This window comes from Chrysochloris asiatica, unplaced genomic scaffold (assembly GCF_000296735.1).
Source record: "Chrysochloris asiatica unplaced genomic scaffold, ChrAsi1.0 scaffold00122, whole genome shotgun sequence".
NCBI lineage: Eukaryota > Metazoa > Chordata > Mammalia > Afrosoricida > Chrysochloridae > Chrysochloris > Chrysochloris asiatica.
Genome location: NW_006408640.1, coordinates 4,333,356 through 4,359,563, shown reverse-complemented (window position 1 = coordinate 4,359,563; position 26,208 = coordinate 4,333,356). Strand labels below are relative to the sequence as shown.

Genomic DNA, 26,208 nt, shown 5'->3' with positions numbered 1-26,208 from the left:
TAACTCAGAAATTGTTTTGAAAATGTTGAGCCAAAGGAGGGGGTTGTTATAAGTGCCATCAAGATGGTTCTGACACACAGTGACCCTGTATAGGGTTTTTAAGGAGCAGTTTGAACTGTTGACCTTGTGGTTAGCAGCACAGTAAGCATCCTATAGTGCCACACCAAAAGTCCATAAGAAAGTACATGTTGTTAAGTGCCATCAAGTCGGTTCTGACTCATAGCGACCCTGTGTAGGGTTTGCGATGAGTTTGAACTGCCTGCCGACCACGTGGTTCACAACAACCTTGCGGTCCAGTGCTTATCCTACAGCCAAGCACCAAGGACTGGTCCTGTCAACATTCATTTTAGAAATTATGTGGATGGTCCTCACAGAGTTTTATACTAGCCTTTCCCCTACTTGCTCTCGATGCTTCCTTTTCACACAACCTCCAAACGAGAGAGTCCCCACCCAAAGCAACAGATTCCCCACCCAGTCGAAGGGCTGCAAGACGCCCCGCCCAGCGGCAGGCTAGGCCGGTCTCCTAGACTCGTCTAACAGGTTAGGAAGACTGAAGCAAACTGGCTTAAAAGAAGACCGGAACTTCGGTTGCTGAGGACAGACTTTTCAGAGCGCGGATACACAGGTTAGTCTTTTCTCAAGTCCACCGCAGTAGCTGTCTCAAACCACCTTCGCTAGTACCTTTATGGGGTAGGTGTTCGTCCCACCGGGGCCCCCCAAGATCAGAACTGCGCAAGCGCTAGCTCAGTCCCAGCACGGCGCGCACTCTCTCGCGCTCCCGCTATCCTCGGAGCGAGTGTCTGGGACGAAGGAAGCGCGATGCTTCCTGGGTGTTGTAGTGTGCTTCCTTCGAGAGAACCCATAAAGAACGAGAGTCGGGAGTCCAAGAACTACTCTTCCCGTCGTTCCCTGCGTGAGGGCCCGGGCGTTTGCCCTTGACGGCCTTAGCAGTCAGTCCACCAGCGACCAGGACCCGGGAAGCAGGAGGAGGGAGTGCGCCTGCGCTTAGACGCGGCTCGTCCTGTTCCGTCCCAGTCATTGTAAACAGGCGGAGGCTGGGCGGGGTGGGAATGGGGCTTCTGAGACCGGCCGGGGGTGCCGCGCAGGAGGCGGCTACGGTGGCTGCGACGGCTGCGTGAGCGCAAAGAGGCGGTGGCTGCGGCTGAAGCGGGCGGTCGCGCGGCAGCTGGCACAGGTCAGTCGCGTGGAGCGGTCGCGTGCCGAGTTGCTGTGATGCCCCTCGCACGCCGGAGGATCCCACGCCGGCACCGGCCTCTCTTCGAGTCTGTCTGCCTGCGTGCTGTGCTCGCCTCTCGCCGCACTCCGTTTTGGAGTTGGGGGCTGGGGGGCGTGGCTGCCCGTAGAGTTGGGTTATCCAGGACAAGGTTTCTTCTCTTTTCTCCCTCGCTTGCTATGGTCCCTTCCACTTGCGGAGCAGGCCTCCGTTGATAGCATCTGAATTCGTGATTTGGTTCTCTGAAGGACTGGAGGAGGAGAGTTAGAAACCGGACCCCCCTGATTCTCCAGGCCCCAGGAGAACTCTTTTCAGCACATCTGAACCGAGGAAAGAGAGCTCTTCTCTATCATTACTAATTTTATAATCTTACCCTACATACTGGCTTATTTCCAGTACTTTCTTAGGGAACTAGGAAAAGGTTCTTGATGTTTCCCAGCGCTGGCATTGACACACTGGGGGACTGTTGGGTACTTTGGTCCTAAGTTCAGATTTTAGTGGGAAAGTATTGACATATCTAGAATTACGAATGTCTTTCACAAGTATTTTTCAAGTATGCTTGTTCCAAAATGCTCGTACTTGAGGTGAGCTTTCTTTTTAATTTTGTAGTCTTGAGAATGAAACAGGTTTTACAAAATATTCCACACCTCAGCCAAACTGTTTCTAGTTTAGGAATTCATTACTACAAAGTCTCCCTCCCTATTGAGCAAGTACATGTTTCCTCTAAGGCCTAGTGGGTGGTAAGGTTATGTCCCATCCAATGGGTTCTTGACTCTTGGCGAACCTGAATAGGGTTTCCGAGGCAGTACATCTTTGCGGGAGCAGAAAGCCTCATCCTTCTTGGGCGAGCGGCTGGTAGATTCGAACTGGTGACTTCGGTTAGCAGCCCAACTAATAGCCAGCTATGCTACCAGCTTTCCATAAGCCCTAGTAGAATTTGAAATAATGACAAATATTTTTAATTCGAGGAATTTTGAATGTGTATATAAAAGTACTGGTATGAATTTTGAGTTGGCACACTGATAATAAAAGCTTTCTCTGAACTTTTTAGTGTAGTTGTTAAGTGCTATTAAGTTAGTGCAGAACTATAGCAACCCTGTATAGGGTTTCCGAAGAGCAGCTGGTGAGTTTGAACCGTCGACCTTGCAGTTCAAACTGACTTTGTGGTTCAGTGCTTATCCTACAGTGCTACACCACGACTCCTTGGTGGAATAGGCATGTTCTAATGCTGCAGTAGTTAGGTAGGTGTTATGCCTCAAGGTTGTTCCGACTCCTAACAATCCTGTATAATATTTCCAAGTAGCAGCTTGCAGTTAGCAGTTTAGTGCTTACTTACCTTAACAGCGCCACACCAGGACTCCAGTAGCTTTCCATTATACTTGAGCAAATGTTCACAAAATATTTGAGTGAAGATAAGGAAAAGGTCCAAGTCCCTGGCTGGTGCGAATGATTAAGCACTCAACTACTAACTGGAAAGTTGGCACTTCAGACATATCCAGAAGTGCCTGTGAAGACAGGCCTGGCAATCTGCTTTTGATGAAAGGTCACAGTTTTGGAAACCCTACAGAGCACAGTTCTATTCTACACCGAATGTCCTCAATGGAATGACAACTAACAGCTAAGAATAGGCCCATTTTTGGTTTCATTCTCACTGTGGCAAACCAAAAACCATTACCATCAAGTCAATTCCAACTCATAGATCATCCTAGCAGCACAGCTAAATGAAAGGGATTGTGAATGAGAAAGGTAACCTCACATTTTGCCTTTAGAATTATCTTGATGAGTTGATAATTCATTTGTGAATATCTTCGTTAAAATGAGTAATTCATGTAAGTTGTATTGGTAGTAGTAGGGGTAGGAAGAAAGGAGTTCTGGTAGCGTAGTGGTTACGAATCGGGCTGCGAACCTTAAATCAGCAGTTCGAAACTACCAGCCGCTCCGCAGGAGAAAGATGAGGCTTTCTACTCCCGTAAGGATTTACACCCTCGGAAACCCTGTACAGGGTCGCTATGGGTCGGAACCGACTCGATGGCACTTAACAACAACAACAACAACAGGGGTAGGAAGAAAGTCAGTATAGTAGTTCCCCATCAAAGTGACCCGTAGCTCCAAGTTAGGGTTAATAGAAGCTATTGGGAAGTAATTCCTTAAACAATATGAATGGTGCTGTGGGTTAATGCGCTAGACTGCAAAGCCGTTTGAACTGCGAGGCCAGCTCATTAGCCACTCCTCGGAAATCCCGTACAGGGTCATTGTGGAATGGAACTGACTCGATGGCACGTAACAACAACATTGGAAAGTAATTCCTTAAACTGTGTGTGTGTATGTATGTGTGTGTGTGTGTGTGTGAGTGTGTATATATATATATATATATAATATATATATATATAATATATAAGGAGCTCTGGTAGCGTAGTGGTTACGAATCGGGCTGCAAACCTTAAGGTCAGCGGTTCGAAACTACCAGCCGCTCCGCGGGAGAAAGATGAGGCTTTCTACTCCCGTAAAGATTTACACCCTCGGAAACCCTGTACAGGGTCGCTATGGGTCGGACCCGACTCGATGGCACTTAACAACAACAAAATATAATATATATATATATAATATATATATATATATATATTATATATATAGGAATGTGGGGTGGGGGTCGGTAGTTAGGGTTAGGACAACGGGTAGATATGGATAGGCAAGACCTAGAACTTTGATTACTATTAGGGTTATGGTTAGGACTAGGGTTAATGTTAGGGGCAAGGGCTTGACTACAGCTAGGAGTAAGGCTAGGAGTCCTGGTGGGGCGCTGTACGATAAGCACTGGACTGCAGGGTCATTTGAACTGCAAGGTCAGTGGTTCAGACTCAACAGCTGCCCTTGGAAACCCTACACAGGGTCACTATGAGTTAGAATCGACTCAAAGGCACTTAGCAATACAATGACAACAAGAGTAAGGCTTGGTCTAGTTTTAGGGCTACTGTTAGCTTTATTTTTTTAATTTCTCTTCTTGAAATCTCTTGATTTCCATTTCATTTACAAGTTCTAAAACTTTTTTTTTGTCATTGCAAACTGGTATCTTTGGTTCCATATTTTGAGTCTTGTGGCTTAGTTTACTTTGTTGTTTTAAATTCTGTTAAATCGGTTTCAACTCATAGTGACCTTACATAGGGTTTCTGGAGAGTGGCTGATGAGTTTGAATCGCTGGCCTTGCGGTTCAAACTGACCTTGTGGTCTAGTGCTTATCCTACAGTGCTGTACCAGGACTCCCTATTTTACTTTGGATGGTTCTGTATCTGGGCCTGGTATGGCACTGAGGGTTAGTGTGCTGGGCTGCAAGGTCGGTTTGAACTGCAAGGTTAGTGGGTTCAAGCTTATCAGCCACTCCTCGGACACCCTATACAGGGTCGCTATGAATCAGAACCCATGCGATGTCACTTAACAACAAAAACAACAATATCTGGATTGAATTCTGGGTGATACTGCCATATATGTTAGTCTCAGATTGTTGGCTCTTGTTAGTTCTTTGTCCAAAGAACTCCTTTTAGTATTTTTTGTAAGGTAAGTATGGATTTTGAAGTTTTAAAATTTCTGTTTATCTGTAAGTGTCCTAATTTCACCATCATATTTGATGGGATAGTTTTTCTGGGTATGTGATTCTTGATTGGTAATTTTTTTCTTTTAGAGTGTCTTCTTGCCTGCATGGTTTCTGCTGAGAAATCAGAATTTAGTTTTATTAGTTCGCATTTGTAGATAACTTCTTTTTTTTTTTTTTTTTAAATGTTTTATTGTGAATTATGTGATAGTTACATGGGAGAACATTAGTTTTACATTCATCCTATCGTATATATCGTTTCATTGCCATGGTTACAATCCCCTCCATGCATCATCACCCAACCAAAGGGTATATCCTACAAGCCTGCCCCTGCCCCCGGTTGTCATCACACAGCACTTATCCCTCTCTGTGTCTAAAGTCCCCAGCTGCTCCATCTCTCCACGTCATTGTCTCTGACTCCATCTCAGGCATCACTGCTACTCTGAGTAGGGTCCCGCTCTCCACTCTTCTCCCTTGATGGTCCCAGGGACCTCTGCTCCTAGACTGAAAAGTTAATCACTCCCCTCCTTGCTTAAAAACGTCTCCCTTTACATTTCCAACCCTCACAATCAGTCCTGATAACAGTTATTCACTATTTCCTTTAATCAGCCCCGCCTAGACAGATTGGATACTACTCAGTGGAGATTCTACCTTCCTCCACGCCTTCTGGATCTAGGTTCCCTCTTGAAAGCTTGTAAGCCAGTCACTTTTTGCCTTTGTAGCCCCCCCATTTTGGGTAGCCAGTGTCCAAGTTGCCCATCCCTGTCTACTCTGTGTATGGAGGGGGTGGGAATGATCCTTGCTGTAAAGATTTGTTACCTCTTTTGAGCTACTGCATGCATAGGTGTAGGTCAAGTTCATCCAGTTGTATCAGATTACTCTTTTTTTCCTCTTCTTTTTTCTTCTAGTTGAGCTCTGATCATCCAGTCACTGAAGCCAGGTCAAGTGGGTATTATCTGCAAGTGTGGGTGTTCTTGTGCATATGCCTTCTCTTCCTATCAGCTGGATGCTTCATGCTTCACTGTAGTCCTCTGTGGCTATGTCACTAGGTCTTGCCACACTGCAGGCCAACAGGTTTCCACTTGAGTTCACAGAAGTTGTAGGGCTTAGCTTGCCGCTTCATTGCTGTTTTTCCCTCACTTCACCTTATCAGTGATGAACGTGGTCACCAATCAGAGCGTGTATTCCCATTGAGTCTTAGTCTTGGAAGGAGGTTTGTTCTGAGGGGTGTAGATAACTTCTTGTTTTTCCTGAACTGTTCTCAGAATTCTTTCCTTTCTTTGATTTTGAAAAGTTTGATTATATATGATTTTTGGGGAGTCTCTCCTGGTTGGGGAGTACTGCTCTGACACTGTAGGATAAATATTGGACTGTATGGTCAATGACATAGTGGCTTAATGTGCTGGACTGCAAAGTTGGTATGAACCACAGGGTTGGTGGTTCGAACTTACCAGTTGCTCCTTGGAAACCCTGTACAGGGTCGCTATGGGTTGGAATTGACTTGACGGGCACTTAACTACAATGGCCAGTTTGAACAAAAAGGCCAGTGGTTCCGACTTACCAGCTACTCCTCGGAAACCCTATACAGGGTCACTATGAGTTAGAACTGACTCAGTGACACTTAACAACAACAACAACAACAATCCTATTTGGAGTTTGTTTAACTTCTTGAATGACTATTTTCTTGTCTTTTGGACAATTTTCTCTATTTTTTTGTTTTGTTTTGTTTTTTGTCTCTTCCTGTTCTAGAATTCCAATCTCATGTAAATTATTATTCTTGATAGTGTCCCACAGAAATTTTAGGCTTTTTTCAGATTTAAAAAAAAATCTTTTTCAGATTGTTCCCCTTGAAAACAAGTATTGAGAGATTTGTCTTCAAGCTTACTGATTTGGCCTTCCATTTATTCAGTTCTACTTCTTTGCACTTTCAATATATGATGTTTCTGAGGTCTTAGTGTTAATCCTTTGGCTTTGTAACTGATAACTTTGTATGGTTTCTAATTTTTCATTTATTTTGTCAGATTGTTCTTGTCGTTTTTTCCTGAATTCTTCTAAAGTTTTTTTTTTGTTGTTGTTCTCTTTGCTTTTGTCCATCTTTTTCTCAATTTGTTCATGGTACCTAAATAGCATTCTTTTAAATTTCTTAGGTCTGATACCATTTCTGGTATATTTTCTGACTCTGTGTTTTGGTCACTTATTTGAGGCATAGTCTTGTTTCTTCATGTAAATTGACATTATAGCTGCTTCTCAGATATTGTGGTGTCGTTGTATCTACATTTAATTGATGGTTGTATGTTGGTGTGTTCTCAGACATTCACCACCTGTCTCGTGGTTGTGGTAGAGACTGGAAGTCTAAATACAGTTCTGTGTTCACTATTTGTATAGTTAAGGGAGGGTTCATGCATCTCCAGAAGCAGGGTGGTACTTTTGGTGCTTGACCCCAGGCAGAACTCAAGGTTGTCCAGGAGTGGGGGCCGCTGGCTGTTGGGTTGGTATTGGCTGCCAGGAGGGCATGAGAACCAGAGAGAACTTTGTGCCCTCTTGCCATCAACTTCCAGTCTTGTCTTGTATCAATCACGTGCAAAAGCTCAAGATGGCCACGCTTCTTCATGCCAGTTGACAACCTGCCTGTTTTTCTTCTCTCTTGTTGCTCCTCCTGTTCAGTTTGAAGCTCAGGGTTCCAGGACCACCTCCTGTGCCTTTGTTGCAGACGGTTTGCTCAGTGCATCTGCCTACTCCACCATCTTGCCCCAGAAGCTAAACAGTGTATCTTGAAATAATGTAACGTAACCTAATCGCTAGCTCATCAAAATATTATTTTTCATTATAGATCTTATAGGAGCCATTTTATCTCTAATTTAGAAAGGTAGATATGGCATCAGAAAATAACACAGTAACTTTAATTTCTATAGTTATATTTATACAGTTAGCTTGGCAAGGAGGGATTAGGGCCAGATCATAACCTAAAAGCATTTTCTTTCTTTTTTGAAAGAAAATCCCTAATTATATTAGTATATGTAAGAAGGAATATGGAAAAATGCAAAATAACTTAGTGTATAGAGAAATAATGTAGCAGTTACCATGCCAAATGAAGAGGGATTTAAGATGGTTAAGGCAGTGTCTTTGCCTTAAGGGTGGTAAGAGTCTATCTCTTAAATGTCAACGAGTATAACACATTTTAAAGATTGCTTTAATTAGAAAAAGTACAGGAATCCAGTGGGTGTAAAAGGAAGTAGTGGTCAGTTTCTCAAAGGAAGAGAAAGAAAGACTGAGAAAGGAGGAGGTGCTAAGGAAAAACTATGTGTAGTAAGTGATGTAAACAAGTAAATATGCATCACAAAGATGGGCATTTAGGTAGATGGAACAGCGTGAGTCTGAACTGACATGAGAGGTTGTAGGATCTGCAGTACAAGTTGGTGAAATTAGGGAGGTAGGCAGAGACCAAGCTATGAATGCTCTTGTATGCCATCAAAGTAATTGTAACTTTATTTGGTAGGCAAATAGGCACGGCTGCTGATTTTGAACCACTGACCTTGTGGTTAGCAGTCCACTGCTTTTCCTGTAGCACCATACCAGTACTCCGTAGTTTGGAGAGGGAGGGAGAAGTAGAGTAAGATGATTTGAGTTTATATAATGTGGATGATTGGGTGAAAGGTAAAGTTTAGTGAGACGGGGAATTCAGGAAGAGGTACAAATTTGGGGAGGAACCATATTTTAGCTTTTAGATGTATTGTTACCAGTGAAAAATCTAGGTGGGTTTGGAGTGTAAGAGAGGTGTCTTTATATGAGAGTCATCAGGCTATAGCTATCAGCTGTAGTTGTAGTCATAGGAGGTCTCTGAATCCTTGATTTAGGTAACAGCTTGCAAATGTGCGTGTGTACTCACTGGTTTGTCTTACTGCTATTACAGGATTGGGTATGTCATAGCATTTAGCTTTGTTAACTGTAACTTTCATACTCTCTCAGTGTCTTCCTTTGCCTTGGTCTTACTGTTCTGATCTTCCCTTATTATATACTGCATTTCCTTTCACCCAAGTTAATATATGGATCTGCTCTTGTTGTGCCATTGAGTTGATTTCTGACTCATAGTGACCCTGTACAGGGTTTCTGAGGCGTGGCTGCTGAGTTTGAACCACTGACCTTGTGGTTAGCAGTCCAATGCTTGTCCTGCAGTACCATACCAGTACTCCATAGATTGGAGAGTGATGGAGAAGCAGTAGGATACGATGATTGGAGTTTAATTTGGGTGATGGGGTGAGACAGGGAATTCAGAAAGGTTTGAACCTTCAACATTGTGGTTAATAGTCCATTGCTTATCTTACGGTACCACATCTGTTTTCTCTAGTTAGTGGTATTTTCCTGCCTACCCCTCCCATCTCTGGTAATCTTCAAAAAAAAAAAAAAAAAAGGAAGGGGGGATTTTATGTCTAAACCTTTTCTTGATATTTTATAAGTAATGGTCTTACATGATATTTGGCCATTTGTGATTGGTGTGGTACTGTGGATTAATGCGCTAGGCTGCAAAGTCGGTTTGAATCAGAAGGTCAGCGGTTCAAGCTCACCAGCTGCTCCTTGGAAACCCTATGCAAGGTCGCTATGAGTTGTAATTGACTCAATGACACTTAACAACAACCAGCTAAATAAGTCATTCACAAAAGGCCGAATATCATATAAAACCACTGTTATTTCATTTAGTGTAATGTCCTGGTGTGGTGCTGTAGAATAGGCACTGAATTGCTAACTGCAAGCTTCGCAGTTCAAACCCACCAGCTGCTCTCAGAAACTCTATACGCTATACAGGGTCACTGTGAATTGGAACTGACTCGACGACATTTAACAACAACAACGTCCTCCAGGTTCATAATGTTGAGATGTGTTGTGGATTCATCATTCTTTAATGTTGCATTATTCCATTGTGTGTATATTCATTTATCCATCGATAAGCATTTAGGTTGTTTCATCTTATTGCTAATGTGAATAATACCATGATTAACATAAGCTTGGAGTCCTAATGTAGTGCTGCAGGATAATGCACTAGACTACACGGTCAGTTTGAATTGCAAGGTCAGCGGTTCAAATCCACCAGCCGCTTCTTGGAAACCACCCTGTACAGGGTTGCTATGAGTCAGAACTGACTTGGCAGCATTTAACAACACCAACATGAGCTTGCACCTATCTATTTGTGTCATGGCTCTTATTGAAGCTATCTGCCTGGTAGTGGGGTTGCTGGATCATATGATATTTCTGTTTCCAACATTTTACAGAAGTACCATACCATTTCCCATAGTGATTGTACCATTTTACAGTCCCACCAACAATGTAAACAGTCTTCACTCTTTTTAACAGTTGAGGTACTGCTGCACCGTTTCTCAAAGTAGCCGCACCATTTTACAATCCTGGATGAAGATACGAGTTTCTCCACATCGTGGCCAGTATTTTTGTTTTTAATTTTATTTTGTTGTTGTTGAGAAATATATAGCAATTCAACAGTTTCTACCTGTACAATTCCATAACACTGATTGCCTTCTTTGAGTTGTGCGTTCTCACCCTCCTTTTCTAAATTAATCCTCACCATTAACATAAGCTCAATGACCCCCTAAACTTCCTAGCTCATCTTTCAAGTTGCTGTTGTCCGTTTAATCCCATATAGTTTGAAAAAGAGCATATTGAGAGCATAATGTTCAAGTGTAGTGGTGGTTGTGTGTGGTAGAGTCAGTTCTGATTCATAACGACCTTATGTCAGGTTTCTGAGGACGTAAATCCTTGTCTCTCCCATGGAGCAACTGGTAGATTCCAACGGCTGACCTTTCCTTTAGCAGCCCAGCTCGTAATCCTCTACACTACCAGGGCTTAATGTTTTTACTGGTTAAACTAAACTACTGTTTGGCTTTAAGAAGAGTTGGGGACTGTTTTTTTGGTTTAAGGTTTAAAGATTTTTTTCAGGGCAGTAGTTTCAGGGGCTCATTCAGCCTCCCTGGTTCCAGAAAGTCTAGTTTTTAAGAGGAATTGAAATTCTATTTACAACCCCCACCCCCATATACCTATTTTGATCAGGACTCCTCTATAGAATCTTTGATCAAAACATTCAGTAACGGTGACTGGGCACTATCCACTTCTGATCTCATGGCAAAGGAGGCAGTTCTTGGAGGCATTTAGCCAGACATTCCACTTCCTCCTTTTATTCCTGACTCTCCTCTTTCCTCGACTGCTCCAGGTTAAGAGAGAATAGTTGCCTTGGATGGCCACCTGTAAGCCTAGACCCCAGGTTCTATGCAACAAACTGTTGTTGTTGTTGTTGTTATGTGCTGTGGAGTTGGTTTTGACTCATAGCAACCCTGTACAGGGTTTCCAAGGCTATAAATCTTTACGGGAGCAGAAAGCCTCATCTTTCTCCCGCGGAACAGCTGGTAGTTTTGAACTGCTGACCTTTAGGTTCGCAACCACTACGCTACCAGAGCTCCTTATGCAACAAACTAGGAGGTAGAGAAGAAACACTAAACACATAAGTAGGCCATTGAACTGGATGTCCCATGAAACCATGACCTTAAAACCTCCAAACCAAGGAACCAAATTCTGTGAGGTGTTTGTACATAATCAACCTTAGTAGCTGCTTTTTTTAGGTAATTTTTCCACCATGTCTATCACACAACTTATGCTAATTTAACTTTTGACGAGTGTACAACTTGTTGACAGTACTTTCACCCTACCATTAATGTAAGTGATTTCCCCACCACCTTAAATGAAAAGGCAATACACACCAGCACCAACACTTAACGTTGTCTTTTTCATTTTAATTTCCCTTCAATTGTTGTTAAGTGCCCTCTAGCCGGTTCTGACCTATAGTGACCCTGAACAGGGTTTCTGAGGCTGTAAATCTCTACGGGAGCAGAAAGCCTCAATTTCTCCTGCGAAGCAGCTGGTAGTTTCGAACTGCTGACCTTGTGGTTCACAGCCCGATTTGTAACCACTACGCTACCAGAGCTCCTTCAATTAGGGAACTGCAAATGAAAACCATAAGACACCAGTGAGTGTGAAGTGGATTCTTCTGAATTTCATTTGTAGTTCCCTAATGATGTTGATTGAAGTCCTGGTGTGGCACAATGGGTTAATGTACCAGACTGCAAAGTCATTAGAACTGCAAGGTTGGCAGTTCGAGCTCACCATCTGCTCCTTGGAAACCCTGTACGAGGTTGCTATGGATCAGAACCAACTCAATAGCACTTAACAATGATGTTGATTATATTTTCATGTGTTTATTGGTCTTTTCATAACTTTAGAGAAATGTCTGTTCTGATCCTTTGTCCATTAAAAAAATTGGATTGTCTTTTTAGAGTTCTATAAGTTAACTTTATATTCTTAGAAAGCAAGTTATATTTCAGACATACGATTTGCAATTTTTTTTTTCTTTATCTGGGTTGTCTTCATTTTCTTGATAATGTCCTTTGACACAACAAAAGTTAAATTCTGATGGTGTTCAACTTAGCAGGTTTTTTCTGTTGCTTATGATTTTTGTGTGTGTCATATTTAAGAAATTATTTCCTAACCTAAAGTTATGAATATTTAATAGATTTATAGTCTTAGTTCTTATATTTATGTCTTTGAACTATTTGGAGTTTATATTTGTGTATGATGTGAGGCAGGGGTCCAACTTTATTCTTTTGTATATAGACCTCCACCTGTTCTAGCACTATTCGTTGAAAACACTATTCTTTCCCCAGTGAATGGTCTTGGAGTTTTTGTCAAAAATGAATTGACCAGATTGAAGACACATCTTTTCCCATCAATAGATTTAACACCCTGTCAAAAATTAGTTAAGTAACTGAACAATGAGTAAAAACAAGCACAGACTGAGGTCCCAGAACTTTAGACAACAAACTGAGATATTGGATAGTCGAAGCAAGTCCATAAACAGGAAAGAGAAGGAAGAGGATTGGCTCAGAAGTCAGGAACTCCTAATATCACAGCCTAAACATGGGTCATAAGGAAGGAGCTACTCTGAGGAAGTTCTAGCCCAATTATTATTATTATTATTATTTTCTGTTGCTACTGTTAAGTGCCTTCAAATCAGTTCCAACTCATAACAATGAGCAGCTGGTGGGTTTTAATTGGCCAGCGTTGTGATTTCCAGGCCAGTGCAGATCCTACAGCGCCTCACCAAGAGTCCAGTTCTTTTTTTAAGGGAGTATAAATTGGCTGTGGGAGTTTACTGACTGTGCAGTTGGAAGGGGGTGAAGGGAGATAATGGCCCTTCAGGTTAGTGCTGTTGAAACTCACTGCGGTCTGTGGTGGATGGGCACTAGGATTGGGAGGAACTGTGAGAGCAGCAGAGTGAGGAGAATACTTCAGACTGACAGGAGAGGACAAAGGATATGATCCGTATTGCGACACCACAGAAGTGTCTGTGTCGGGGCACTGGTGAAGGAAGGACATTGAAAGCCCCACACCATTGCCACAGGAAAGTCAGGCCCTGCGGCTTATAGCAGTGCCTCCAAACAACCAGTCTCCACTCCCTGCACATCCACTTTGAATTCTAGAGAACAAGAGTACATAATTCCTTAATCAGCACTGAAAAATCCTAAGAGTACCATCTAGTGGCTCTTAGGAGGAGAAACCAGACCCTTAGCCTCTGAGTCATTCTGACTCATGGCAAACTTGCGTGGCTTCAGGGAGCAGCTCTTTATGTTTCTCAGAGCTGAGTCTTTGAGGAGAGTCTGCTATATCTTTCTCCTGTGGAATGGTTTCAAGAGTATAGGCACTGGCCTTTGGTTGGCAGCTGGGTGATTTGGCCACTGTGCTCTGAGGATGCCCAATCAAATCATTCTTTCACTATAAATAGAATATAAAACTAGAAGCCAAAAAAGAAACTAAAATGACCCTAGTTCAACAAAAGTCAGGAAATAACATGAAATCACTAGAAAAAGGACCAATCAAAAGTAAAACTTGAAGAAGAGAAAATCTCTACTGTGGATGTCAGAATACTGCAAAATCCACTGCCATTGAGTCAATTCTGACTCATTAGCAACCCTATAGTAGAACTGCTCCATAGGATTTCTGAGTCAGTAAAACTTTACGGAAGCAAACTGACTTATCTTTCTTCCTCCAAGAAGCTGGTGGATTTGAACCATTGAACCATTTTGGTTAGCAGCCCAGTGCTTAATCCATGGTGCCACCAGGGCTCCTAAAAAATGCAAAGACTTGATAAATTACAGATGATGGTGATGTTTAAAGACATGTTTAAACATCACTGCCATGATGTTTCAAGAAAGCTAAATGCTCCACAGGCTCATCAGCCATTCTTTAGAAACTCTGTACAGGGTTGCAGAGTCAGAACCAATTTAACAACTACAGCAGAAGCACACACAAAACAAAGTAGTGGAGCTCAGGAAACAAATTGAGGAATAAAATGAGACTTAATAAACTGAAAGCATTAAAAAAATATATAACTACAATAAAGAACTGGATCTACAGAATAAATTATCTGAATTAGAAAAAACAAGAGAAACACTCAACAGTAGTTGTACAGATAGAAGGTAAAATAAGTGAACTAGAAGACAAAATAAACTTACCACGTTTTAAGAGAAATAAGAAAAGGACAAAGAAAAGTAAACAAACCCAAAAGAGAATGTAGGATTCGATTAAAAATCTAACATTTGAATTATTGGAATCCCAGAGTACGTTGACAGTCATAAAGCCACTGAAACAGCATTCCAAGAGATAATCAGAATTTCCCAGAACTGAATAGAGAACCAAATTTACAAATAGATATAATTACATAAACCCCAATAAGAAGAAACATAGAAAGATCAACTCCACAATATATCATAATAAAATTTTTGAACACCAAAGACAAGAGAATTCTGAAAGCAACCAAGAGAAAGATGCATTATAATATACCAAGGGCTTTCCAGAAGAATCAATGCAAATTTCTCACCCAAAATTCTAGTAGAGACCAGAAGACAATGGAGTGACATGTATAAAATACTGAACCAAAACAATTGCCAACCAAGAATTCTTTACCCGGTAAAGTTGTCATTCAGAAATGAAGGGAATGTCAAGATATTCCCAAACTAAAAAGAAGCTCTGTGCATTTGCTACTACACTAGCTTTGCAAGTATTTTTCAAGGAGCACTCCAAATGGAAAGGCATTAGGAAATAAATACAACATAATTTTGTTGAATATAGGTTGATATTAGAGTCCTGGTGTGGCTCTGTAGGATAAGCAGTGGACTGCTAACCACAAGGTTGGCAGTTTAAGTCCACGAGCCACTCCTTGGAAACCCTATCTAGAGAGAGGGTCATTGTGAGTTGGAACCAGCTCAATGGCACTTAACAGCAACATTGATATTACTGGGGTCCTGGTGTGGTGCTGTAGGGTAAGCACTGGATTGCTAACCACAAAGTCAGAACTTCAAACCTACCATCTGCTTCTCAAAAACCCTGTGCTGAGTCACTGTGAGTTAGAACTGACTTAATGACAGCTGGAGTCTTGGTGTGGTGCTGTGGGTTAATGCACTCGACTGCAAAGTTGGTTTGAACCGCAAGGTCGACAGTTCAAGCTCACCATTTGCTCCTCAGAAATCCTATATAGAGTCGCTATGGGTCGGAACCCGACTCAACAGCACTTAACAACAACAACAACAATATTGATATTAATGTAAATACACAAACAAATTGGGGAGGGAGGAGCATATCAGGATAGATTTCTTATATATATATTTCTTATATATCTTATATATAAAGTTGTATGTTAACTATTACTCATATGTTAAACATTGTAATTATAAGTTGTGTAATTAATATAAAGGTGGCCTAGTGGCACCGTGGGTTAAACATCAAGCTGCCAAACACAAGATCAGTGGGTCAAACCCACCAGTTGCTCCTTGGGAGAAAGACGAGGCTCTCTGCTCCCGTAAAGATTTACAGTTTGGGAAACCCTAAGGAGCAGTTCTACTCTGTCCTTAGACGCTTAATGAATTGGATAAAATTTGATGACAATTTGTTTTGAATAATTAATATATGTGGTTGTTGTTATTGTTGTTAAGTTTCATCGAGTCAGTTTTGACGAATAGTGACCCTATATAAGGTTTCCAAGGCTGTAAATCTTTGAGAGCACAGAAAGCCTCATTTTCCCCCTACAGAGTGGCTGGTGAGCTCAAACTGCAGACGTATGGTTTGCAGTCCAGTGCTTATCCTCTAAAATCACCATGCTTCCAAGCATTTGTGGAAACCACTAAAGCACCAAGAAGAAACATTCAGAAGAGAAAAAAGACAATCACAAGAGAGTACCAAAATAACCAACAAAAACAAAAATCAAGAAAAAAAGAAGATATGAAACACTCAAAAAAATGAAAATCAAGTAAAATGATTAAGATACATTTCATTTTCAGTAGTAATCTCAAATGTAAATGATCCAACTGCCCCATGCAAAAGGCAGAGTAGCAAAATGGATTTTAAAAAGCATACTGTACTGTTTTGAAGTCTACAAGAAATATACCTTAGACATAAGGAAACAAACTGAAAATAAAAGATGGAGAAAAACATTCAAGAGCAGATGTAGCCATCTGATAAATAGACTATCCGATAAAATAGACTTTAAATCACAGTCTATTACAAAAGATAAAGAATTGATACTTGATAGTAATAAAAAGGGTCAATCCAGCAAGCAGACATAATTATAAATATAATTGCACCTAACAACAGTGCATCAAAATACACAAAACAAACACTGAACAATAGAGAAACAAATACCTCAAAAATAACAGTAGAGACTTCAACACCCCACTCTCAGTTATAGACAAAACATTTTAAAAGAACCTTAAGGATGTGTTGCTGCTGAGTGCCGTTGAGTCAGTTCCAATATATAGCAATCCTTTATAGGGTTTCTGAGGAGTGGCTGATGGATTTGAACCACTGATCTTACAGTTCACACTGACCTTGTGGTCCGGTGCTTATCCCACAGTTCCACACCAGGACTCCACATTGTTGTTGTTGTTGTTATGTGCTTTGGAGTCAGTTCCGATGCATAGTGACCCTATATAGGGTTTTCGAGGCTGTAAATCTTTACAGGAGCAGAAAGCCTCATCTTTCTCTTGCGGAACAGCTGGTAGTTGTTAGGTATTGCCAAATTACATCTGACTTAGTGACAACAAAACACTGCCCAGTCCTGTGACAGCCTCATGATCCTTGCTGTGATTTATACCATTGTCGCACCATCTTGATAAGGGTCTTTCTAGTTTTCGCTGCCCTCTACTTTTTCAAGCTTGATGTCCTTCTCCAGGAACTAGACCTTCCTCCTGATAACGTGTCCAAAGTATGTGAGATGAAGTTTTGCCATTCTTGCTTCTAAGGAGAATGCTGACTACTTCTAAGACAGATTTGTTTGTTCTTCTGGCAGCTCCTGGTATACTTCCTTTGCCAGCACCATAATTCAAAGACATCAGTTCTTCTTTGGTATTCGTTTTTCACTGTCCAGCATTAGCATGCATATGAAGTGATTGACAATACCATGACTTGGATCAGGCACACCCCACCTCAGTCCTCAAAGAGACATAACAACAACAACAAGTATGGTGAAAGGGTACAACCATAGTACATACCTTTCCTGATTTTAAATCGGGTAATATTCTTTTCTGTTGTAATGACTGCTTCTTGATCTATGTACAGCCGCTGATAAACGCAATTATTGTTCTAGAATTCCCATTCTTGCAATGTTATCCATAATTTCTTGTGATGTATACACGTGCATAGTCATTAAAATATAGATAAGTATCATTCTGGTATTCTCTGCTTTCAGTCAAATCCATCTGACATCAGCAGAGATAGCTCTCATTACACATCTTCAGAATTTGATTTGAATTTCTAACGCACTGCTCCAACTGTTTTTTTTATTATCTTCAGAAAAACTTTTGAGTGTAGTACTAATAATATTGTTTGGTAGTTTCCTCATTTTGTTGAATCACCTTTCTTTGGAGTGGGTACAAATATGGATCTTTTCAAGTCAGTTAGCAAAGGAGCTCTCTTCCAAATTTCTTGGCTGAGACAAGTGAGTGCCTCTAGTGCTGCATCTGTTTACTGAAATATTTCTTTTGTATTCTGTCAATTCCCAGAGCTTTGATTTTCTCCAGCAGTACTGCTTGGACTTCTTTAGTACTATCGATTTTTGATCATATGCTGCTTCCTGAAATAGTTGAGCATTGACCGTTTCTTTATAGTACAGTTACTCTGTGTAGTCCTTCCATTTGTTGATACTTCCTGCATTGTTCAGTATTTTACCCATAGAATTCTTCAGTATTACAACTCGAAGCTTGCATTTTTTCTTTAGTTCTTTCAGCACTGAAAGAATGTGTTCATCCCTTTTGGTGTTCTAATTCCAGGTTTTTGCACATTTTATTACGATACTTTGTCTTATCAAGTTGCCCTTTGGAATCCATAAACCACTGACTAGATTGTCAAAAGAAAAAAACCAAAAGAGATAAATAACCAAAGTAAGAAATGGAATTGGTGCTATTATAGCCAATCCAGCTGAGATGAAGATCATTAACTGAGTACTATGAAAAACTGTACTCCAAGAACTATGAAAACCTTGGTGAAATGGACAAATTCCTAGAAACATACTACCTACCCAAACTAACGCAATGGAGGTAGAAATTTTAGACAGACCCATTACAAAAGAAGATATAGAAGATGTCATTAAGCAACAACAAAATGGCCAAAGTAATAACAAAAGTCCAGGACCAGAGAAGAGTTGATACCATTCCTACTCAGTCTCTTCAAAAACATCAAAAAGGAAGGAACACTACAGAACTTTTTCTGTGAGTTCACCGTAATCCTGATACCTAAACCAGTCAAAGACATTACAAAAAAAGAAAACTGTAGACCCGTATCCCGTATCCCTTCTACAAACATTTTCAACAAAATTCTAGGCAACAGACTTCAGTGATGTATCAAAAAAAAAAAAAAAAAAAGCACGCACCATGATCAGTTAGACTTAATATTAGGATTACATGGGTGGTCCAGCATTAGAAAAATATTGTAATAATTCACCACATAGATTAATAATAATTAAAAAAAAAAAAAAGACCCATATGATTATATCAATTGGTACAGAAAAGGCATTCTATAAATTCCATCATCCTTTCCTGATAAAAACTCTTGTCAAAACAGGAATAGAAGGGACATTTCTCAACATAATTAAGGGCATATATTCAAAACCAACAGCCAACATTAAAATCAACAAAGAAATGCTGAGAACCTTCCCTTTGAGAATGGAGTGAGATAGGGTGCTGATTACCACTATTACTCACTCAGTCTTGAAGTGGATGTCCTAGCCGGAACAGTAACACAATAAAGTAACAAAGTAAAACTGTCTTTGTTTGTAGATGACATGACCCTATACATAGAGTATAAAGATTCCGCCAGAAAACTGAGGAATAGAAGAATTATGTAACATTGTAGAGTATGAAATAATACACAAAAATCAGTTGTGTTCCTCTGTACTAACAAAAACTATTCCAAAAAACAAATGAAGAAAACAATACCATTTATAATAGCCTCCAAAAAAAAATCCACCAAAGTCAAAGTTGATTCTGACTCAATGGTGGACACTATAGGACAGGGTGGAACTTCATAGGATTTCCAAGACTGTAAATCTTTACGGAAGCAGACTGTCTTATTTTTCTCCTTTGGAGTGACAGGTGGGCTTGAACCACCAATCCTTCAGTTAACAGCTCAGTACTTAACCTATGGCCCCACCAGGACTCCTTATGTTGTTGCTGTCAGGTGCTATGGAGTCAGTTCAAACTCACAGTGACCCTGTGCACAGCAGAAAGAAACACTGTGGTTCTGTGCCATCCTTACAATTATTGACATGTTTGAGCCCATTGTTGCTGCCACTGTGTAAGTCCATCTTGTTGAGGGTGGGTCTTCCTCTTTTTTTGCTGACCCTCCACATTACCAAGCATGATGTTCTTCTTCATGTCTGAAATCAGAGAAGTTTTGCCATCCTACCTTCCAAGGATCATTCTGTACTTCTTCCAACACAGATTTGTTTGTTCTTCTGGCAGTCCATTGTACTTTCATTATTCTTCACTAATATAATAATTCAAATGCATCCATTCTTCTGTGGTGCTCCTTATTCATTGTCTAACTTTTACATGCATATGAGGTGATTGAAAATACCAGGGCTTAGGTCAGGTGCACCTTAGTCCTCAAAGTGATGTTTTTGCTCTTTAGTAACTTTAAAGAGATCTTTTACAACAGGTTTGCTTAATGGTAGTGGTGGTAGTGGTTATGTGACCTTATGGTTCAGAGCCCTATTCGTAACCACATAGGAGCCCCCAAATTGATAAAATACCTAGAATTAACCTAACCAGAGACATGAAACATATATACAGTGAAAATCATCAAACACTGTTGCAAGAGACTAAAGAACCCTGGTAACATAGTGGGTTACGTATTGGGCTGCTAACAGAAAGATCAGCAGTTCGAATCTACTAGTTGCTCCAAGAGAGAAAAATGAAGCTTTCTGCACCTATAAAGATTTTACAGCCTCAGAAACCCTATATGGGGTTGCTGTGAGTTAGTACCGACTCCACAGCACACAACCACCACCGCCAAGTTCATTCAGCTGTTTCCCCTTGTGAGAGCCAGCCCAAGGCTAGCCAGACCTACTTTGGAAGAGACTCCTGTTGCAGGGTCTTCCTGTTGTCTACTCCCACTTAGATTTTTTGCCCAGGAGCTGTGCTGTGCAGCTCCCCCCACGAGCAGAAACATCCCAAGGGTATCTACTCAAACAGGTCTCCCATCTGGTCCCCAGAGGGGAGATGAGTACATAGAGCAAAAGAAAGGAATAATAATAAAAAATACTCGTACCTTTATCTCTGCAGATCTGTTAGGTTTCTGCAGTGGGAGTACTCTCTTGACGCCCTATCAAATCACTCCCATTCAAAATGGTTGCACCAGGACACGTTGTCTGCCCCAAATCAGAAGTCACTTCCTTTCTTACTTCAAATCCTATTCCCGATAAATACTCAATGCACTTATTTATCCTTTATCTGAAGTTCAGTGTTCCGGGACCTTCCTGTGAATCTCTTTCATCCAGTTTTCCATATTTTTACTGATGGTGGTAGTGGGGATGGGGGTTCAGCACAGCCTTTCTGCCTAGTCCGCCATGAAGCCTACCTCCTTCTCCTTCATTGTGAAATGTAGCATTACTGGATATAGAACTGTTGGTTGTCAGCTGTTTTTGTTTTTTCTTTCAGCAGATTGAATATGGCAGCTTACTGCTTTCTGGCATTCATGGTTTACAATGACAAAGTAACTTTTTTCATTATTATTATTATTATTATTTAGGATTTGTTTTATGTGATAAGTCACTCCTCTTGCTGTTTTCAATATTCTGTCTGTTTTTCAGTTAGTTTGATTGTGGCTTATCTCAGTTGTGCATCTGTTTGATTTTATACTAGTTTGAATTTGTTGAGCATCTTAGATATGTAGACTAATAACTTTTATCAGCTTTTGGAATATTTTGGCCATTATTCCTTTAATTACTTTTCTCTTCTCCTTGGACATTCCCCACTATGCATATATTGGTATGATTGATGGTGCTCCGTAGGTCTTTTAGGCACTAGTCTTTTTCTTTCTGATCCTCTGACTGCATAATAATCTCTTGGCCTCTCTTCCAGTCTGCTGATTTTCTCTGCTACAGTCTGCTGTTGAGTCCTTCTAGAAAATTTCCATTATTATACTTTTCATCTCCGTAATATCTACTGTTGTGTTGGTGTTGTCGAGTTGGTTCCAACTCATAGTGAACCTGTATAAAGTTTCTGAGGAGTAGCTGGTGGGTTTGAACCTTGTAGTTAGCAGCCTGATGCTTATCCTACAGCATCACACTTCTTGTTAAGTGCTGTTGAGTCAATTCTGACCCTGTATAGGGTTCTGAGGAATGACTGGTGAGTTTGAACTGCTGACTTAGTGGTTCAAGCAGCCTTGCAGTCCAGTGTCTTATCCCACAGCGCCACAGCAGGACTCCCAATAATATCTATATGGTTCCTTTATATCATTTCTGTCTGTTAATTAACAGTGTCTGTTTGGCAAGACAAAGTTCTATTTTCTTTTAGCTCTGTGTTCATTGTTCTTTGTTCATTTAGCTTTTTGATGATATTTGAAAGGATAAACACTGGGCTGTATTAGAAAACCAAAAGGGAAGAACACACTTTGCATTTCTCAAGCTGAAAGAACTGGAGAGAAAATTCAAGCCTGGGGAAGTCCTGGAATCTTTTTGTGGTGCTGTAGGATAAGTTCTGGACTGTAACTGCAAGGTCAGTGGTTTAAACCCACCAGCTACTCAGAAATCCTTCCTACAGGGTCTCCATGAGTTGTAACTGACTCAGCTGTACTTAACAACAATTTAAAGCCCTTTCGATTTTAATTACATGCTTCTCCCTCCTAGTTACTGACCATTCCTGTTTCTTTTCATGCTTTGTTATTTTTTGTTGAAAATTGACTTCTTAATATTACAGTGTGGCAGGTCTGGAAATCAGATACTCTCCCCCACCCCCAGTGGTTATTGTTGCTACTTTGTAGTTTTCGTTTGATTTGTGATTTTTCTGAGCTAATTTTGTAAAGTTTGTATTCTTGCTCATGTATGGCCACTGAAATGTTTCGTTAGTTTAGTTCTTGGCTGGTGATTGGACAGAGATTTCTGTAAACACGTGGAACCAAAAAGCACCTCAGTCTTTGCAGAGGGATTGTGTGTGCTGTGCGTATTAAGGCATACCTTCAACACTCAGCCTTAGCTTCTACTTCCTGTTTGTCAGCCATAAGTGAGAGCTTAAGGCGAGCTTAAGGCCTTCTTGGGTCCTTTCTGATCACATGAACAGCTTTGGGCATGCATATTGCCCCTCGTTGTTGTTGTGAAGTGCCATTGAGTCGGTTCTGACCCATAATGACCCTGTATAGTAGGGTTTCCGAGGAGCAGCTGGTGAACTTGAACTGCCAGCCTTGCAGTTCAAATGGCTTTGCATTAACCCACAGTGCCACACATTGGTGTTAGGTGCCATCAAGTCCGTATTGACTCATAGTGACCCTGTGCACAACAGAACAAAACACTGTCTGGTCCTGCGTCAAACAAATAATCATTGCTATGTTTGAGCCCATTGCTGCTGCCACTGTGCAAATCCATTTCTGGGGGCGGTGGGGGAGAGGGGATCTTCCTCTTTTCTCTGACCCTCCTCTTTACCAAACATGATATCCTTCGCCAGGGAATGGTCCTTCCTGATAATAATGTCTGAAGTTGAAGAGATGAAGTCTGGCCATCCTGGCTTCCAAGAAGTATTTTGGCTGTACTTCTTCCAACACATATTGGTTAGTTTTTTTAGCAGTCCATGGCACTTGTAATATTCTCTCCTAGTATTGCTGCTTAGATCCCCAGGAATATATGGAAGCTTTTCTAGGTCCTTAATCCCTAAAACATCTCGTTCTATAGCCTTTCCTCTCAAGCTTGTTTATTAGCCCCTACTGTTACTGTTTCAGGCAACTAAAATATTTGCCTGTGAATGTTGTCAATAAACACTCCTCCTGCCCCAGAATGGCTTTAGCACTGGGCAAGTTTTAGTTTTGAGAGGTCGCTGTTGTTGTTGTAATGTACCGTGGAGTTGGTTCCGACTCATAGCAACCCTGTACAGGGTTTCCAAGTCTGTAAATCTTTACAGGAGCTCTCCTGCGGAACAGCTGGTAGTTTCAAACTGCTGACCGTGAGATTCACAGCCCTATTCGTAACCACTCTGCTACCAGAGCTCCTTTTAGGCCAAATAAAATAAGCCTTTTGGGCAGGTTTTTCAAGGCGAAATATTTGTTTCACTATACCAGTAATGGAGTCCTGGTGTAGTGCTGTGGGCTGTAATGCTGTGGGTTAATGCGCTGGACTGCAGAGTAGGTTTGAACTGCAAGGTTGGTGGTTCAATTTCACCAGTCACTCCTTGGAAACCCTGTATGGGGTTGCTATGGGTCCGAACCAATTCGATGGCACTTAACAACAATACCAGTACCGGTAATGTGCATTGTCATTTTCAAGGCTGCTGTTGATCTGGGGAGAGGAATGGGTCTAGGGTAAGTTAAAAATAACTACAGTGCCTGCTGTTCTTAACAAGACTCAGCTGTTTTTCTTAAGTAAGCACTCACAGGTGGCTGGAAACTTTTGGTTAATTTACAGCATTCTGAATAAGTTAACTCTGACAGTTTTTGCCAAACTTTTAGTTGCTTGTATGGTGGGACAACTTTAAAGTTCTTTAGTTAACCATTTTCACAGACATCATTCCTCCATTAGTTTCTTTTTAAGTTATCTACATTCATACTATTATAACAAACAAGTAAAAAGCAGGGAAACAACGTTTTTCTACTAAGTTAAGCATTTTGAGAAAATGTACATAGATGACATTAGATTGTGCTTCTTCTAGTTTCCTTCATGTTAATTTTCAAAGTACTGCCTTAGAAGTATTTTGAATGTATTTTTAAAACATAATAAAATCAGCTGTACCCAAAAAGCATATTTCTTTACTTTAGGGTAATAGTGGAGTAGTTTAAATGATGACAACCAGTCACAGAATTTGTTACAAAGCCCAAAAAGTCTCTTCACTTGCTGTATTTGTGTGTACAGCTGCACCTCATGTTGTTACACTTCACTTTATTGCCCTTTGCAGATAACTGCATTTTTTACAAATTAAAGATTTGTGGCAGCCCTGCACCATTTTTCCAACAGTATGTGCTCACTTTGTATCTGTCATATTGTAGTAATTCTCAAAATACTGCAAACTTTTTCAAAATGCTGTTGCACACTTAGCAGATTACCTAAGCCAAAAGCACTGCCATCAAGTCCATTCTGACTCACAGTGACCCTATCTAAGTTATCCGAGACTGTAAATCTTTATGGGGACTGCCAACATCCTCTCTCTCTTGAAAAGTGGCTGATAGGTTTGAATCGCTGACCTTGAAGTTAACAGCCCATTGCCTAACCCACACTAGTGTAAATATAATTTTTATATGCACTAGAAAACAGAAAAATGTTATGCAACTCTTATTGCATGGTCTCAATTCTCTGTTGCATGGTCTGGAAGTGAACCTGCAGTATTTACAGGAATGCCTGTAAATATATTTTAAAAACATTTTTATTCAGGACTACTTAATATGAATTTTTATTTAACGTTGCTGTGCTATGCTCAGGAGTCTTGATGTGGCGCTACAGGATTAGCACTGGACTGCTAACTGCAAGATCAGCAGTTCAAACCCACCAGCTGTTCCTTGGAAAACCCTATACAGGGTTACTAAAAGCCAGAACCAGTTTGACAGCACTTAACAACTACAATACTATGATCACTTTAATGAACAATACATTTATTTTCTCTCTTTTTTTAAGCTAAATAATTTACCAGAAAGATGCTTACCTGTGTTTTATTGTATATGCAGAGGCTTTTGATTGTGTGGATCATGACAAGCTATGGACAACATTGTGGAGAATGAGTATTCTGGAATAGTTCCTTGTGCTCATGACAAACCTGTACATAGACCAAGAGGCAGTTGTTCGAACAGAACAAGGGAACACTGAATGGTTTAAAATTAGCAAAGGTATGCTGTGCACCAGGATTGTATTCTTTTACCATACTTATTCCGTCTGTGGAGTCCTGATCTGGTGCTGTAGGATAAACACTCAACTACAAGGTTAGTTTGAACTACAAGGTCAGTGGTTCAAACTCACCTGTCCCTCCTCGGAAAGCCTATACAGGTTTGCTATGGGTTGGAACCGACTTGATGGCACTTAACAACAACAATAACAATTCAATCTGTATATTGAGTACATAATCTGAGAAGCTGGATTACAAGAAGAAAAGCGTATCATCAGAATTAAAAGAAGAATCATTAACAACCTGCAATATGCTGATGATAAGCCTTGCTTGCTGAAAGTGAAGAGGACTTAAAATACTTACTGATGAAGATCAAAGACTAGAACCTTTGGTATGGATTGCACCTCGATGTAAAGAAAACAAAAATCCTCACCACTGAACCAGTAAGCAGCAGCATCCATATAAATGGAGAAAAGATTAAAGTTGTCAGAGACTTCATTTTGTTTGGATCAACCATCAACCCTCATGGAAGCAGCAGCCAAGAAAACAACGTATTAGGCATATCTGCTGTATAAGACCTCATTAAAGTTTTGAAGAGCAAAGTTGTCAGCTTGAGGACTAAGTGTGCCTGACTCAAGCCATGGTATTTTCAATAACCTTATATGCATGTGAAAGTTGGACAGTAAATAAGGAAGACTATAGAAGAATTGAAGCATTTGAGTTAGGTGCCATCAAATCGGTGCCGACTCATAGTGACACTATGTACAACAGAA

The 26,208-nt window shown here is 40.7% G+C and overlaps 1 protein-coding gene across 1 annotated transcript in view; it reads left to right on the top strand.

Annotated features, from left to right (window-relative positions):
* Nucleotides 1-1,035: 1,035 nt before the first annotated feature.
* Nucleotides 1,036-26,208, top strand: part of RALBP1 (ralA binding protein 1) — a 101,676-nt gene continuing 76,503 nt past the window's right edge. The window contains exon 1 of the mRNA XM_006868710.1: nt 1,036-1,195. The gene's annotated coding sequence lies outside the window, so the exon portion shown is untranslated. The remainder of the gene's footprint in view (nt 1,196-26,208) is intronic.